Here is a 17,788-nt window from a genome sequence, read left to right on the forward strand (position 1 = left end):
TAAAGATGTTCATTCTATTTCCTCTCTGATAAGAAGCTACTGATGCAAACTTTTCACCCCAGGCTCCTGTTGACAACTTCAAACCCTTGTCCATTCTTCATCTCCACCTCTCCTGTTTCTGTGGTGTGTGTGTTTGTGTGTGTGTGTGTGTGTGTGTTTCTTCCCCTTTTGCAAAAGCAAGAAAGAGTAGGTAAGGTGGAAATATCTATTTTCCCTAACAAATTAGAAATAAATTTAAAAAAAATCTGAAAACTTCTTTTTTGAATAGCAAAATAACATCTTTGGGGTTCTGTTTATTTAGATTCTTTTTCTTTTTTCTTTTGGGAGAGAGAGTGTGTATGTGTGTGAGCTGGGGAGAGGGTCAGAGAAAGAGAGGGAGAGCGAGAGGGAGAGAGAGAGAGAGAGAGAGAGAGAGAATCTCAAGCAGGCTATATGCTCAGCGCACAGTCCAACACAGGGCTCAGTCCCACCATCCTGGGATCATGACCTGAGCCAAAATCAAGAGTCAGATGTTCAACTGAGCCATTCAGGTGTCCAAAGATAGATTCTTTTTCTTAACTTACTCTCCTTCTACTCCACCCCTTTGCTTTCTTAATGCTTCTAGGAAATAGACACTTAAGTAGATCATTTAATTAAACAAGTAAAATGAGTTCTTTGTTTCCATGCAACCTTTTAAATTTTTAACGATTGATAAATTTAATTATATAAAAACTAAAATTTTCTGTGTGGGAAAACACCAAACACCAAAAGCAAAGGCAAAATGGAAAACTGGGGGGAAATATTGCACCCCATATCATACACAAAGGACAAAATTCTTTAATATATAAAGAGCTCCTACAAATCAAGAATAAAGCCAACAACCAAATATAAAAAGGGATAAACTGGGTATTTCAGAGAAGAAAATTCAAGGGCTTTTAAATATTTGAAAAGATATTCAATTTCATCCATAGTAAGAGAAATATGATTAAAACTACATTGAGATACCATTTTTTATCTGTGAGATTGACAAAGATCCAAAAGTAGATAATATTCTACACTGTTGAAGGTATGGGGATCCATAAATTGCTAAATGGGAGTATAACTTGGTTCAACCATTAGTTCAACTCTCACTTGGTACCTGATTATCAGGGATTCTTTCCAACCCAGCTTTTCTGTGCTTTTGGTGGTTTCCTACTTGATGTGGACCTTAGAGAAACTGAACTATAATTGAAAATGTTTCTAATGTGTAGAAACAAGACTGCTTTGTGTGTGATAAAGCAAAACAAAACTAGGGAAGTTTGGCAATATTTAAAAAAATAAAAACTGCATATATCCTTTGACTCAGCAATTTTACTTCCAGACATTTATCCAAGTACTAAATTAGTGTGTATTAATTAGTTGCAGAGTTGATTATTACAATATCTTTAGTAATAACAAAGATTGCAAATTCAATATCCATCATTAAAGGACTAGTTTAAATTAATCATGGTATATACATCCCAGGGAATTCTCTGCAGCCACAAAAAAGAATGAGAAATATCTTTACATGCTTATATAGAAAGATCTCTAAAATATTTATTATTTTTTTTCATATGATAAGTATACTCTTTAATCCACATCACCTATTTTCCCTATCCTTCAACCCACTTCCCTTCTGGTAACCATCAGTTTGTTGTCTATAGTTAAGAATCTGTTATTTGGTTTCTCTCTCTCTCTCTTTTTTTTTTTTTTTTTGCCCCTTTGCTGATTTGTTTTGTTTCTTAAATTCCACATATGAATGAAATCATATGGTATTTGTCTTTCTCTAACTGATTTATTAAGCTAAGCATAATACTCCCTAGATCCATCCATGTTGTTACACATGGCAAGATTTTGTTCTTTTTATGGCTGAAAGATACTCACCACATACTCTTTATCCCTTCATCTATCAATGGACACTTAGGCTGCTTCCATAGTTTGGCTGTTATAGATAATGCTGCAACATATATCCTTAGTTTGGCTGTTATAGATAATGCTGCAACATATATCCTTTTGAGTTAATGTTTTTGTATTTGGGAGGTAAATACCCAGTAGTGCGATTCCTGGGTCATGGGACAGTTTTGTTTTTAGTTTTTTGAGGAGCCTCCAAATGTCTTCCACAGTGGCTGCCCCAGTTTGTATTACCACCAGCAGCGCATGAGGGTTCCTTTTTCTCCAGATCCTCACTAACACTTGTTGTTTCTTGGAGTTTTTATTTTTGCCATTCTGCCAGGTGTGGTGATATTTCAGTTTGGTTTTGATTTGTATTTCCCTGATGGTAAATGAGGTTCAGCATCTTTTCATGTGTCTTTTGGCCATCTGGACATCTTCTTTGGAGAAATGTCTGCTCATGTCTTCTGCCCATTTTTAAATTGGATAATTTGTTCTGGGGAAGGTTGAGTTGCAGCAGTTCTTCATACATTTTGGATACTAACCCTTTATCAGATGTCATTTGCAAATATCTCCTACTATTTAGTAGGATGCCTTTTAGTTTTGTTGATTGTTGCAATTGTGCAGAAACTTTATTTTGACGTAATCTCAATAGTTTATTTTTGCTTTTGTTTCCCTTGCCTCAGGAGACCTACCTAGAGTGATATAGTTACAGCCAATGTCAGAGAAATTACTGCCTGTGCTATCTTCAAGGATTTTTGTGGTTTTAGGCCTCACGTTTAGATCCTTAATGCATTTTCAGTTTATTTTTGTGTACAGTGAAAGAAAATGGTCTAGGTTCATTTTTTTGCAAGTAGCTGTCCAGTTTTCCCATCACTATTTGTTGAAGAGACTGTCTTTTTTCCCATTGTATATTCATTCTTCCTTTGTCAAAGATTAATTGATCATATAATTATGGGTTTATTTCTTGGCTTTCTATTCTATTCTGTTGATCTATGTGTCTATTTTTATGTCAGCATCATACCATGATTTAACTACTATCGCTTGGTAATATAACTTGAAATCTGGACTTGTGATACCTTTGGTTTTGTTTTTCTTTTTTCAAGATTGCTTTTACTATTTGGGATCTTTTGTGATTCCATATAAATTTTAGGATTCTTCTGTGAAAAATGCTGTTGGTGTTTTAATAGAGATTACATTAAATTTATAGACTACTTTGGGTAGTATAGACATACAGTGTTTGTTCTTCCAACCCATGAACATGGAATGTTTTTCTATTTGTTTCTGTCATTTTCAGTTTCTTTCATCAGTGTTTTATAGCTTTAAGAGTACAGGTCTTTCACTTCTTTGATTAAGTTTATTCCTTGGTATTTTATTGTTTTTTGTGCAATTGTCAATGGGATTGTTTCCTTTTTCTTTATTTTTTTTACACTTTATTTATTTGTTTATTTATTTATTTTAAAATTTATATCCAAGTCAGTTAGCATATAGTGCAATAATGATTTCAGGAGTAGAGTCCAGTGATTCGTTCCCTACATATAACACCCTGTGTTCATCCCAGCAAGTGTCTTCCTTAATGCCACTTGCCCATTTAGTCTATCCCTCCACCCACAACCCCTCCAGTAACCCTTAGTTTCTTCTCCGTATTTAAGAGTCTCTTATATTTTGTCCTCTTCCCTGTTTTTATAGTATTTTTGCTTCCCTTCCCTTATGTTCATCTGTTTTCTGTCTTAAATTTCACATGAGTGAAGTCATACGATATTTTTCTTCCTCTGACTAATTTTGCTTAGCATAATACTGTCTAGTTGCATCCACATTGTTGCCAATGGCAAAATTTCATTCTTTTTGACTGCTGAGTAATACTTCATTGTATGTATGTATGTGTATATATATATATACACACACATATATATACACATATATTACATATATATATACACATCTTTATCCATTCATCTATCTATGGACATTTGGACTCTTTCCATACTTTGGCTATTGTTGATACTGCTGCTATAAACATTAGGGTATATATGCCCCTTCAAAATAGCACACCTGTGGGATTGTTTTCTTACTTTCTCTTATTGCTGCTTCATTATTAGTGTATAGAAATGCAGTGGGTTTCCGTACATTGATTCTATATCCTCCAACCTTGCTGATACGTTTTTCAGTTTTAGTAGTTTTTTGAAGGAGTCTTTAGGGTTTTCTATATATAATAATATCATCTGCAAATAGCAAAAATTTTATTTTTTCCTTACCGATTTGGATGCCTTTTAAAATTTTTTTAAATGTTTATTTTATTTTATTTTGAGAGCGAGTGAGTGAGCAAGGGAAGGGCAGAGAGAGAGAGAGGGAGAGAGAGAAATCCCAAGCAGCCTCTGCACTGTCAGCACAGAGCCTAACATGAGGCTCAAACTCATGAACTGTGAGATCATGACCTGAGTCTAAACCAAGTGTCAGATGGTTAACCAACTGAGCCACCCAGGAGCCCACCTTTTATTTGTTTTTACTGTCTGACTGCTATGGCTCGGACTTCCAATGCCATGTTGAATAAAAGTGGTGAGAGTAGAAATCCTTGTCTGGTTCCTGACCTTAGGGAAAAAGCTCTCAGTTTTTCCCCACTGAGTATGATGTTAGCTGTGGATATCATGTAATAATTCTAAAAATAATAAAGTTTTCTTGGACTGTCTCCAGTGGGCTTCTCATTCTTGTGCTAGCCCTGCATTTTAAATTATTAAATTATTCAAGCAGTATTTATGAGTACCTTCTCTGTGGGAAGGCACTACAATAGGTGCTGTTATATCAATAATAGGTAAAAACAGAAAAACATAGTCCCTACCTTCATGTAGCTTAGAATTAAATAGGGAAGGCAAACATTAATACACAAATTATATAGCTCATCAGTGAATTAAATGAGAGTAAGTTCCTATGAGAGCTTTTAGCAAGGACTAAGGGGAACAGGGAAGCAATGCTTGAGGTCTAAAGGATGAGGGGATTTAAATTGGCAAAAGTAAAAGATAAGATGGGTGTAATTACAGGCAGAGGGAACATAGGCATTTAAAGGTTGGTCAGTGTTGCTGGAGCACAGCATTTAGGAAAAGAACAGTGTAGGATAAGGCTAGAGAAATGGGCAGGGATATTTACACTATTGATTTTTATACTCAGAGCAATGTAAAACCATAAAGGGCTCTAGCAAAGGATTGACAGGTTATATTTGCACTGTAATGCAGAGAAATGATTGGAGGGTGCCAGAGAGGAAGCAAGGAGAGCATTTAGGTAAGTTTGTGCTGGCTCTTGGCAGGAAACCTCAGGTCCCACCCACAGAGCTGTTTGAGTATCCTTATAGCATGGTGACTACCTTCCCCTAGAGCAAGTGATCCAAGAAGTCAAGGCAGAAACTGCAATATCTTTTATGACCTTGGAAATCACGGGCTGTCACTTGTTTGGTATCTTAGTGATCACACAAGTCAACCCTGATTCAGTGTGGGGGAGGGGAGGCAAGAATCACCGAAGCCATCTTGGAAGATGGCTACCAAAGACTAAATCTTGTGGAACTCCAACGTTCCGTTTCTGGGTGGTGTATTGTGGGAGTGCAAAGGAAACTGAGAAGCAGCATAGGGAAGAATACCAAAGAGGTTGTGAGATGAAATCCAGCCGAAGAAAAGGAAATTTCAAGAAATCTACCAAGAGGGCATGTTAAAGGAGAACCAAAAATATGTCCATTAGATTTAGTGACATAGATTTAATGACCAAAAGCTCTTTCCTTATACTATGATGTAGTATTTATTTTGATTACCTCCCCTTATAACTTTTATTAGAGACTTTTTTCCCCATCTTTTTTTTTTAATAATCTTTTTTTAACATCCCTATGGATGTTTTCACAATGTTCGCATAAAACTCTGATACTTTGAGTGGAATTGTGTTTAGTTTATTATTTTGTTTGAGAAACGTATTTTTACAACAATTAGGTTTCTCTTTAAAACACCTAGCACATGTTTCAAAGAGGCACATGTACCCCCGTGTTTATAGCAGCGCTATCGACAATAGCCAAAGTATGGAAAGAGCCTAAATGTCCATCGACAGATGAATGGATAAGATGTAGTATATATATACATATACAATGAAGTATTACTCAGCAGTCAAAAAGAATGAAATCTTGCCATTTGCAACAATGTGGATGCAACTAGACAGTACTATGCTAAGCAAAATTAATCAGAGAAAGACAAATATCATATGACTTTACTCATATATGGAATTTGAGACAGAAAACAGATGAACATAAGGGAAGGGAAGCAAAAATAATATAAAAACAGGGAGGTGGACAAAACATAAGAGACTCTTAAATACAGAAAAGAAACTGAGGGTTACTGGAGGGGTTGTGGGTGGAGGGATGGACTAAATGGGCAAGGGACATTAAGGAAGACTCTTGTTGGGATGTGTACTGGGTGTTATATGTAGGGAATGAATCACTGGATTCTACTCCTGAAATCATTATTGCACTATATGCTAACTAACTTGGATGTAAATTTTTTAAAAAATAAATAATAAAAAAGATGACGAATTAAGAAAAAAATTAAAACCTCAACTCTACCTTATACTCAATAAACATTGTTGAATAACATTAAGTGCTCTATCGCTCTGAGAATAAATCTGTAATTTTAAAATAAAATAAAATAAAATAAAAATAAAAAATAACAACCTAGCACATTTCTCTATGTGGGTAAAATTTCACTTAAATCTCCTAAATAAAGATTGACAATTTAAAAAATGTTATCATATATCTGTCATTAAGTTGATTCCTGGGTATTATTTTTGTTGTTGCTACTGTGAATGGGATCTCTTCCCCACCCCCACTACCACCATAATGTTTTCAATCTAGAAATGTATTTACTTTATTCCCCATTTTATAGATAAGAGGCCCAGAGAATATCAGTGATTGGGCTGTGGTTATCGAGTGGGAAAGTTGGGGAATGCAGATTTTGAACATCTGAATTTTATTGGGGTACAGTAGGAAATGAAGTTGCTTACCCAGTCAAACCTTATTAAAATTAATAGCTCTTTGGTATCACTTTCTTTGGGTTTTTTTTTTTTGTTTATTCATTTACTTTTTTATTGAGTTTTTTAATTTAAATTTTTTTTTAATTTTTAAAAATTAAATCTGATTTCAGAATCTGAAACAGGCTCCAGGCTCTGAGCTGTCAGCACAGAGCCCGATGTGAGTCTCAAACTCACAAACCATGACATCATAACCTGAGCTGAATGAAGTCAGACGTTCAAACGACTGAGCTCCCCAGGTGCCCCATTAAGTTTTTTATTTTAATTCCAATATAGTTAACATACAGTGTTACACTATTTTCAGGTGTCTAATAAAGTGATTCAACAATTCTGTACATTACTTAGTGCTCATCCATAATAAGTATCACTTTATTTGTATCAGATTTCAAAGTAGTACTATACGTTTTATAGCACATCTCCAGTTTTTAGCATTGTCAATTTGAAATATAGTATCAGGACTTGAGGAACTGCCTCTCATTTCCATTCAATTCTCCCAAGACCTGATTCCTACCAGACAGGAACTATTTTTTCTTTGAGGTCTAGATAGACCTAACAACCTATTGCACTGAGTAAATATTTAATGAAAATTGAATATTTCCTTTGTGGTGGGTCAATTTACTCTTGTTGATTATCTGAAGAAAGCATTTTTTTGTTTTTATTTTATGTCCTGTAGTAGTTAAGAAATTTGTTTTCCTGAATATTGTTATTAATGCCAAAGTTTGTTTCAGTAATATAAAAATCCATGCCTCTTAGGTTTTTTTTTTTTAGCCATCTATCTTTCCTGGTTTATATATGCAATTTGAATTATTATGTTATCTCAAAAACAAGTCTGAGATTCATTGACCTGGTAGCATGCAGTAAAGTTATTTGTTGTGAGGGTTGTTTTTTCTTGAATTCATAGTAGTTGGAGCTCTGAAAATGCAAAATATTTGCTAATGAGGTATAAGGATGTTGATGCTGCATTTTTTAATGGCAGAAATATAATTTTTGTTGATCAGTAGCCTCAAAAACATAATTTTTTAGTTGACAAAAATGTGTCTTTCTTGTATTTTTAACTATCAGCATATATCTAATTTTATTATTTTAAATTTTTCTTAACTGATTTTAGGTTTCAGTGAAATATATATTTGCCTGTGAGTCTTTACATATATGAAGTTAGTGATATAGCTTGAAAGTTTCAACTTGCAAAAATGAAATCACTATAGTGGAATCATTTAGTGCAAGTTGTTAATGTGGCATTCAGATGGAATTTATTAGAATCAATTAGAAAAACAAACTTCTCATTTAATGAAAAACAACAACAAAGAAAACATAGGGAACTAACTACATATATATTTCATCCTCTTTCTACACTAAGAAGCATGTGAATGTAATTTTGAAATAAAGAATCATGCATACTGACAAAATATCCTTCATTTTTAAGAAGTAACTTCACTGTGTTTCACATTTGATAACTTCAGTTTAAATAACTGGTGACATTGTTTGATGTTTATTTCACTAGAGAAAAATTGTGTGATGACAGTTATAGTACATATTTGATAACAAGGGTAGGATAAATCAGTTGAGTCAAAGTGGTCTGATATCTGTTTTTAAGGTCTTTTTGACCCAGGAGTGTGTGACCTGTGAAATCTGAACTTTCTTGGATAAGATATTTTACAATGCAAGGATTTAAATTTAGATGAACGTCACTGCAGGAAGTTGGCTGATGTGGCCAAAAACATTAAGATTATCAAAGTATAAATTGGAAAACGTTTAAGAAATTCTGACAACAATTACCATATGTGAGAAGAGAGAAGCTAAAGAAAATTTCTTTTCTTCCCCAACTTATAACAAAGAGAAGCTGAAATTTAACCTGGTATTTTCAAAGGTCTGATTACTCAGCAGCATTCCATTTTGTGAAAGCATTGCCAAGAAAACGTACCCAAATCTTGAGTTACAGACTGCTCTTGCATCTGATTGTAAGGGGCATAGGAGTTGTTTATAAGGTTGCAGATCCAAAGCTGCACAAATGAAGGTTGAGACTTGGGGGAGGGTTCGACTCAGGGAAGGGAAGTTTTGTAGACGTTACAGCCTCTGTCCAGAGGCCAAATGGGAGATAAATCACCTCTGGCCACCTCTCTTATTATTGAAATGGTTCAGCCCTGGGGTTTAACTGAAGGACTTACAGGGTTTTGAAGTGCAAATAGGATGGTGAAGGGTAAACCCTTTTAGTGTTTCATTTTGATGGATTTTTTTCCTGTGTGGATTTCTGGCACTGACTGTGATCTGGAAGGGGCCCTTAAAAAAGAAAAGTTTTGTTTTGTTTCTGATCAATCAGGCAATAAGAACTTTCCACAGGGGTGTACTTTTTCTGCATGCATATCGATCCTATTGTGTTGAAAAGTAGGTCATTTAAGTGGGCCTTTTTTTTTTTGGAACCTTCTGCAATGGAACTGTCATTTCAAGGTCACGTCTCTCTTTTTGGTATTAATGCCAAAATTTGAAAGTGTTGAATGATGTGGTACTTTTGGATCAGTAGTTCTGGGAAAATTACTTAGGATCAGGGTGTGTTAAACAAAAAACAAAATTATCTGTCTGGTTTAAAGATCAAGTTTATATTAGAACAAGTCCTTTTTATACTGCTAAGCAGTCTCTAATCTTTTTTCCATTTAGTTATATAAATTGTGCATATTCATTTATTTTGTATGCATTCTGTTTTGCCAGCATTAAAATAAAAACTGGAAAATTCTGAGATTCTGAAATATTTGTAGTATCTTATTTGTACAGATACACTGAAGTGTTTGAGGAAATAAGAGAAACATTAAAAAATGTTTAAAAAACATGTTGATTTATCAATTTGGACATTTTTCTGTTACCCCACAAATAGTTCAAACCCAGGAGATAAAATATGTTTCAAGTTTTATATTTTTTTTGTAAAATGGAAATGAGAGTCATTAGTAACTTCAAAGAAAAATAATTGTATCTAAAGGCTTTTTGTGCAAAATTTTTAAAGGAAAACTAAAATATTTGTATCAAGTGCCAGGGCAAACGCTTACATTTCTTTTTAGAAGTATAGTTGACAGAAGTTTTCTTAATCATTTCTCTATTTTATATTTAACATGGATATTTGAATGTATGTGGTTTGAAAATGATAATGTATTTAGCCATACTAAAGATTTTTCTTCCTTGTTGCTTGATACCTATTATAAAAAACAGTTGTTAATCTCTGTAATTGACATTGATCACACAATGTTCTTAAGTGACCTTCAAGTCAGTTTTTGTTTTTCTATTCTTCAAAATTTTCCCTTCACTGTATTTATCTCAATTTAGGGTTAAATTAAAATTAAACGTTAGCATTTGCATTTACCTATTGCTGCATGAAGGTTTTAAATAAGATGCTTAAAAAACAAAAAACAAAACCCTAGATGGCATCAGGCAGCATCCCCTGTATCTAAAGCGTCCCTGTCATTAGTTTGTTGCTGGGAGATGTTAATATGACCCTTCCTTTGTTAGAAAAGAGATCTGTAGTCCTTCCCAGAATCCTCCTGTTAACTGTCTTTTTTACCCAAGTTGGAAGTTGTCTGATGAATGAATGGTGAGCCATTTTTATGAGCTACACATACTGTTGATATTGTGTCACACATTGCTTTTTAATTTCTAAGTGTGTTTTTAATTTGCAAAGCATGCCTTAGCCTAGCAGTAGAATTGAGTCAGCATTTCTGAGTCTAGATATTGCTTTATGCAAGCAGGACAGGTCAGGCTTATGAATGCTCTGTTATAAGCCTTAGCTTCACTGAAACACACACGTGAATAAAGTTCACTTCGAATATGGTTGAATAAAAGAAGATACTTGAGAAAGGCTCTTTTTCCCAAGAATTTCTCTTGCCTCTTGGCAAGTGAATTGCCCCAATATAAAGGCGTTGGGAGGGAAAAGTGAGCTGCAGAGGGAAAAGGCAATCCACAAATAATCACTCTTTTCTGCCTTTGATTGTGTCAGATTTTTTTTGTGTGTGGCAATTGGTTTTTTTTTTTTTGTCGTTTTTTTTTTTTTTTCCACGTAGAAGAGGTTTATGGTCCAATGTCTGTCAAGTCAGCCTCTGTCTTAAGGTTGCAGTTGTATTTCTCTCTGGAGTTCCTAGAGGTGATGTTATCTTTTGTTCACTCAGCAGTGTGGTGGTTCCTGAGAGCATCTGTCACTTTAGGCATTACAAGATGGATGGGTCTCCAGTGAACTGCTGGTTGAAGCAAATGGTGAAAATAAGAAAAGACAAGGGGTTTCGGGGTCTGCAGAAAGGACAGACAACAAGGAAATACTGTTAGAAATCAAGAGTAAGCTGAGCAATAGAGAAAGAGAGAGCAAAGATGGATCATATATCATTTTATAAACATCTTGGAAATCAGAGGCTTTTGGTGGCTACCGTGATCTGAAGGGGACGACTGCATCATGGTAAAAAAATTTTGTGCTTTGGGTTTGCAAAATGTATTTGGACATAAAAAAAAAAAGTCTGGGGAAAAGTGTTGGGAAATTGCAATGATATGCATTGTTTTATGTGACAATTTTGCTGTTTGAGAATTAGTAGTCTTAAAATGTAAAGATTTAAATTTTTTTTCTTTAAAATGTTTCTTTATATTTTTTCTTTCCTTCCTCTTTTTTTTTCTTGTAAGCATTTCAGCAACTGTAGATATTAAAATGTTGGAAAAGTAATAACCACATAACCAGCATCCTTACTGTTAAGTTTTTTGACATTTCTGCGGGGGATTCTGAAAAATCTATGCTCGTGACTTAGTGAGACTGGGGGCATATTTTAAGTAAACTTCCTGTTAATTTAATGGTCTCTGTAATTGTTACTGATCTGTCAAAACAACATGGAAATTTCATATTGTACTTAGAAATTCATCTTGTTGGTGAAAGTAAAAATCTGTAAATTTGGACTCCTGCAGAATCATGCCTATACAAGAAAAGGAACAGGAAGGAGATTACCAGGGAAGAGGAAAAGGGAAGGGGAGCTGGAAGATGTGGTTGAAAAAAATGATTTTGTCAAACTTTCTGGCATTAGTCTATGAAAAAGACCATAGGTTGAAAGGCAAAGAAATTAAGATGATTAGAAGCTCTAAGCTATACAAATGGTAGAGTCTCTTCCTTCTCTATGGGTGTAAATAATAGATGAAAGAGTAAGAGTGACAACAAAGGATCAGGTCTTTAAGAGAATGTGTGCAGCCTGAATAGGGGTCTGTGGCCCAGGGCCAAAGGTCTTAGCTTTGAGTGTAATTAGAAGAAAATACAAAAATGTCATTACTAGCAGGTGAAGTGTGCAGCACGTGGCCAAAAATTAGCAATTTTAGACTCTGAAGCTATTGGAATTGGATTACTGACCTTTTTTAAAAATCATTAAGGTCCTTGTGGAGTCATATAGTTTCATTGGCAGTAATGCAGTTTGACCTTGTTGACCATATGGGGTAATCTTGGGTTTAGTTGTAGGTAGCAAGNGTTCTTTTGACTGAACACATTCTTCTGACAATAAGAGAGGTAAGATAAAGATTTTTATTTCAAAATCTAAAATGGTTCTTTTCTCTTTCTTCTCTCTCATGTTGGAATAAAAGGACAATAAAATGAAAACCATGTCTTTAGAAAGCATAAATTAATATTAGTTTAAATATTTTAGTGCTATAAGTATACATATTGAAATTAGTATATTCTTAGGAAAATCCCCTTTTGTTTTCCTTTTAGACGCAGTAAGAAAGGAATAGAAACATTTCTAAGTTACATATTAAAATCATTGATTTTATTTCACTTGATGTTTTATGACTATATTTCCTATTTTTCCACCCAATAGTTTATATTGACCATAATCTATTAAAGGATAGAATAATATGTACTCTATAATTTTCAACCAGTTGTATGTAATTATAATTATTTAGTTTAATTACTTCTAGAAATATACTACTCTAAAAGAGTAGAAAACAGTAGCTCCTTTTCTTCTTGCAGTCTCTCTTTCTGGGAGATTATCAAAGCATTAGTTTCAAAAAGTAGAAAAACTATTTTAAGCAATATTAGTTATATCTTAAATTTTTGATAGTTCTTTGAGGAGATACATTTTGGCTGACCATCAGATATTATAAAATCCAAACTCTCTAGAATAAGAAAATTGCTTCATTATTTTCATTCCCCAAAATAAAAATAGTCTGTGGGGCTTTTAGCATATAGTAACACTTGTCGAAAATGCACACTTGACAGATTTATTCAGTTTATATTTAGTAGGAGGAAGGGGGGGAATCTTAAGAACAACAGAAATTATTTTTGAATGTATATAATTAGGAATGATTTTTTTGGGGATTTTTAAGGAGGAATATATTTGCCAGTTAGGATGTATATGGAGTTACGTAAGACTTTGTTAATTCATTTCTAATTGTAATTTTTGTAGAATTGTAAATATTTAAATTATTTTCTTCTGAAATATAATGCATTTAGAAATCAATGCATACCTTTACATATATATATATTTTTTTTATGTTTTTGCAGGTGCAAAAAAGCTTTAAACAAGTAAAATCTAGACAACAGTCTCCCTGAAGTGTTGACAGCCCAACTTAATCATGAACGTGATTCAAAAATGTTAATAAATAAACCAAGGTATTGTACAATTATAATACCCCCCCAAAATTTTTCAAGATCAAATTTGTTTTAGGAAATTATATTTAGAATTTAAATAAAGTTACTATAATTGGTTCTTCAACTGAATAAGCAGATATTTCTATGAGCTCTTCTTCCATTTCTTCCCCTCTGCTTTCCTCTCCCCTCCCCCATCCTCTACACACACACACACACACACACACACACAGGGGCAAAAAACCTTATTCAGCAATAAGCTTTTGCTTACTCAGTATTGCTGGATAATTTTTTTTTCTGACCAAAGCCTTTGTGTTGTATTTTCTGTATACCTAAATTAATATAAGAATTCAGTTTTTGATTTCTCTTTGCTGTGGTTTTCATTTTTTTAAGTTGTCTAATAAGAGAGACATCTAGATTATTGGCATCTGCAGAAAAACCCAAACCATATGTAGTGACTGTATAAAAATTATTATCATATAACACTATCCTGAGATATATGTTTTAAAAGTTTTTTTCCTATTTCTAGGAGTCTTTTAATTTAGAAAAGTAAAAGGCAATATTGTCTTTTTTTCCTCCCTACATCAAAGAAAATTAAAAGTTGGCTTAGAATTAAGGATTTAGGGATGCTGTTTTAAGGAACTCTTATCTATCAGGGCATAGCCCAAGACCATCTTTCCTTCTGTACGTCACAGTATGTTTGAGTAGCCTGATATTTCCAAGAAAGGGCAAAGATCTTTTCCTCCTGCTGAATCCTTTTGAGGCCAAAAAGAACAAGAGGGTCATTGCCACTTCAGCGTGTCCCCTGTTTGTGCCTTCGTGACCAAGCAGACCCTGGAACCTAGTGTTGGCTTAACATTTGGGCCTGGAACATCTGGAAAATGATCAGAGAGGGAGTAGAGGAGAGAGGAGTGGAGAACCGGTTGCATTTTGTTACACCAGGTGCTAGGAGTTAGCAACATCCCCTGTTTGATATGGGAGGCCAATTCTGTGGGCCTGGAGTTAGGCTTCAACAATTGAAGAGGTCAAAGGACAGCTGAGTGGGGTCAGTGAGACACCACGGGGTGTATTTTGTTACTCAGTAAAAGGAGCAGCCTCCTAAAACCTTAAAGGATTCTCTTGAAAATCTGTGTTGTGAAAAGGTTTTATGAGTCTCATGGCAAAAACTCCTGATTTATCTAAGGAATGCTTGCTTTTGTCTAATGGAAGGATAATCCTTACCAAATGTTGGCAACTAGTATAAGAGTCAATATAGGTCTGAAAGAACAGTGAGGGTTTGAAGTGTATTTCGCTTTCCAAAATGTTTATCATTTTAATGTTTGTCTCTCAGAGAAGAATTTTGCACTGTTGAATTACCACCTTTTTCTTTCCTCGGAGCTGAAAGTGGGGGTTGGGAGGGAGATGGGTAAGGTTGAGCCTACATTAATTTAAAAATTACTCTAATGAGCTTTTGACTGATCCAGAAACAGGATATTATAAACCTTTAAAAACACCAAGATGTGTAACTCTAAAAAGTTACCTTAGAATTTATTTTAATGTAGAAATGGCACAAGAAATACAATGTTTCTAGACTACAGAAGATGTTTTAAAAATTTAGTCCTATTTCATAGACGTGGGTATCAGTTGATGAATAACCATAAACCTGTGTTTCTCCCTGAATGTGTTTCTTGTACATTTTCTAGTAATCAGAAGAAAATCAATGTCAGAGTCAAGAATAGACAATAAGAAAAGAAATATAATAAAGAATTTTTCTCTTAGAAAGGAAATGGGAAAGTGGGGGGTGGGAGGCCGACTTCTGCATGTTGTGAGAGCTCTCCTTACCAGAACCCAAGACCTCAAGATACCATTTCCATGATTATGGATACCTTTGAAAGGTCTTGGCCACCTGGCAGGTAGTAAAAGGGGACTGTTAGAGGAATTTGGCAGTATTTTGATGTTCCAGTTGGTACACTATATACATGTACAAACACATAGAGAGTACATATTACTAGATATATCATAGGGGAAAGATTAAATGATGACTAGTATATAATAGGCTTTCTTAAGCATTTTCTAATTTGTGAGTTTACAATATTTATGAATTAACCCTGTTTGTTATTTTTTTCAATCTCTTTTAATAATTACTCATTTTGAAGCAACATATACATAAATGTAAGGCTTAGTATGTGTGCAGTGTGCTCTTTGTCTATTTTCTCAAGGTTAAAGTGCCTTTCAACAACTAATTTAGAAACCTAAGTGTAGTGACTGATAATTGCCTAGAGAAAACCCACAGCTGTTTAAGTAGCATTGAAATTGTGGCAAAACTGACAAATACAATTAGCAATGTTAATAAGATAAGAAGGTGGAAAGATGGACAGATGACAGAGTGGAAAGATGAAGGTAGCAGGAGTTAACAAATCCATATAAGAACACAATGTTCACAGTTGCTTTGAATTTCCAGCACTGTCTCTTCTAAGCTAAGTCCTTTTACTACTCTCTGAATCAGCAGCAGAATGGGTGTTTGCAAGTTAAAAAAAATCAGATATATTTGTTCAGTCCCTATGTCACATCTAATTTTGAAAGAACATAGCTGTTTGGTGGTCATATCTAAGAAAAAGAATCAGATTTTGCTGATTCTAAGGCCCAATTTTATCTGTGGTGCTTTTTAAAAGTCAGTTTTAAATGTATGTCTGTTTTACTGTAATTACCATGAGTGGGATTACCCTACTTTGCACCCTTATAATTCTTATTGGTCATCTAAATACATTACAAAGGAGACCAAAGCAAGCTCTGTTTCTGGATCCAGTGACCCAGTATTAACAAAACAAATACCTGCAGAAGTCTTCGATGTATTATTACTAATTATATTTATCTGGTTAATGTTTATAGCCCACTTTCCAAACAACTTCTTGGGAAAAATAAGTGAGGATTGGAGATAAGAGAAATTAAAAGATGAATGTTATATGAAAAAAATTTAGTCATCTGTACTGTTCCCATTATACTTTCTAACACATCCAATGAAATTTGGAAAACTATTCTGGTATCTTTTGAAATTCTACTCTGTGTTTGGAAATTGGTTTTTGCCTCTGGTGTTTTATGCAAATTTGAATAATTGGTGTGATAAATCCTCACAAGTTTGTTCTCTGGAACTGTAGAGACTGAACTCTCTGTGGCAGCTTTGATGGATGCGGTAAACCACACTTTGGAAGCATTTCTCGTTATTTAATGTTTTCTGTTCTGGATTATTGACTCTTCTCCCTGTTGAAAAATTGGTCTCTGGTGACATGGTAGAGGTCACACATTGCCTATTATTGTTTTGCTTCTTTGATCTTACACAGGGATTGCCTCTGGTAATTATACTAGTTCCAGAGAGGCTCGATGAGATGTGTTTATTTTACAAAAGAATTTCTGGTATTTCAAGGAAGAAAGTAAAGATTTCTAGTAGTAACATGTAACTCTTGTTACAAAGAAAAAAATAGCATGTACTTTATCTTTTAATTATGACACTTTTTAATAATTATTATGAAATTAGTTGACATATTACAGTAATTATTTTTTCCATAACAATTTAAGACATATCACATATTCATAAGTATATTGGTAAAATGTTAATTTTAGAATAAAGTTATTAGGGCTAGGTTTTTATTTCAGTACCTAAAATACTTTTGGCTTCAGAAACTGTCAAAAGAGATTGATCTAGATTTAAATGTACAGAACTATTAAAAGTGGTTGGAAATTTCATCTTTTAATCTATTTGCATTTTCCAAAGATTTTCAGCAAAGAGGATGAATAAAAATGAAATAAAACACTTGTGTTTTGAATGCATGGTTAGCTTTGTGCTTTTTTGGAATGTGCTTGGGAAGAGATAATATCTCTCTAAACTGATTTAATGTATGATTAGATAAGATACACAAAAAGATCAATATATTCATTGTTTTTACTTATTCTAATTTTAAACAAAATATTTCCCCTAAGAACTCAATCTAATGGGGAGTCAGACAGATACTAGACCTAACTAATTATACTCAGGAGCAACAAATGTCAATTTCAAAGAATAAATGAAATGCAAAAAGAGATAAAAGAGAGAGAAACGTGAATATATGCTTGCTTTTAATTTTGGATAATAGATTGTGAGAGCCTGCAAGAACCATGTTTGATTTCCTTGTCTAGTAGCCACAGATTATCACTATCATCACTATTATTGCTATCTCTATTTTTAATAGAGAAAAGGTATGTGAGCAGTAATGCTATATAACAAGTAATATATTTCTTTCATGTTTCAAGTTT

The 17,788-nt window shown here is 33.9% G+C and overlaps 1 protein-coding gene across 1 annotated transcript in view; it reads left to right on the forward strand.

Annotated features, from left to right (window-relative positions):
• GREB1L (GREB1 like retinoic acid receptor coactivator) overlaps nt 1–17,788 on the forward strand; it is a 282,191-nt gene that overhangs the window by 109,324 nt on the left and 155,079 nt on the right. The window contains exon 4 of the mRNA XM_077778190.1: nt 13,439–13,546. The gene's annotated coding sequence lies outside the window, so the exon portion shown is untranslated. The remainder of the gene's footprint in view (nt 1–13,438; nt 13,547–17,788) is intronic.

Source organism: Crocuta crocuta, unplaced genomic scaffold (assembly GCF_008692635.1).
Source record: "Crocuta crocuta isolate KB4526 unplaced genomic scaffold, BGI_CrCroc_1.0 scaffold26, whole genome shotgun sequence".
Classification (NCBI taxonomy): domain Eukaryota; kingdom Metazoa; phylum Chordata; class Mammalia; order Carnivora; family Hyaenidae; genus Crocuta; species Crocuta crocuta.